Raw genomic sequence first — 1,122 nt, 5'->3', positions numbered from 1 at the left:
TCTTCACTTCTACACCCTGGGACCTCCTAGTTGTTCTCATGCCAATGTCCCCCGGTGTCCTCCGAGACCCAGACCTTTTCTTTACTCATGGCCGGGCCTCCCACAACACCCTATACCAATAAATGCTCAATGAATAGCTTTCACAGTGAACTGAAACAGAATCTGTCCAATTCTCAGACCAGTTTGGGCTCTTGGGTGGCCTCAAGCTCTGTACATCCAAATGACCTCTTACTGTTCTTCCAAGATTGGATTTGGGCCCAGACTGAGTCAAATGACCTCTTATCATCTTCCAAAATTAGGCTTTCCTCTTTAATTACACCTTATCTAGCCATACTCTATGTGGATTCTAATTACATAATTACTTCAAGCCCTGGGACTTAAAAACAAAAAAGAAAAGAAAGGCGTATATATGATTACACAGGCTAAATAAATACATCAAACATGCATATTTACATACACCGTACTCCATTTTCTTGTTCATGTAGTTTTGTGATCCAGAAAATACAGTCCATGGAGGGGTCTAAATGGCATTACGGTAAAAATCTCAACGGGTGCGAACAGATGAAGGAGAACTTCATGGAGAAGCCTAACCCTGAGATGGGCCTAAAAGAGCTTACAGTCAATCACCAGGCCTCTCCCCTCCCGCTTCTACAGGAGGAGACGGGGGCTGAATGACCTGGGGCCTGATAGATTTTTTAAAATCATGACCAGGCCTGATCCCTCCTAACCAAAAATATCCATCATTTTCTGAATCCCAGGTACTCGCTCTCCTAAGGCACATTTGCACCATGTCCATCCTGCAGACAAGGGCCCAGGCTCATCCATCTTGGTATTCCCAATCTCAATCCCTCCCAGTACCAGAGGGGCTTCTAGCAGGCCTTCCTTCTGCCTTATACTCCAGCCTTATTAAAATATATGCCCTAGCCCAGATGTGTGGCTCAGTGGTTATGCGTCAGTCTATGAACCAGGAGGTCCTGGTTCAATTCTGGGGCAAGGCACATGCCTAGGTTGCAAGCTTGATCCCCAGTAGGTGTACAGGAGGTAGCCAAACAATGATTCTCTCTCATCATTGATGTTTCTATCTCTCTCCCCCTTCCTCTCTGAAATCAATTAAATATATAT

The sequence above is a fragment of the Myotis brandtii genome, unplaced genomic scaffold (assembly GCF_000412655.1).
Source record: "Myotis brandtii unplaced genomic scaffold, ASM41265v1 scaffold902, whole genome shotgun sequence".
Classification (NCBI taxonomy): Eukaryota; Metazoa; Chordata; class Mammalia; order Chiroptera; family Vespertilionidae; genus Myotis; species Myotis brandtii.
This window is presented reverse-complemented; position numbering follows the sequence as displayed.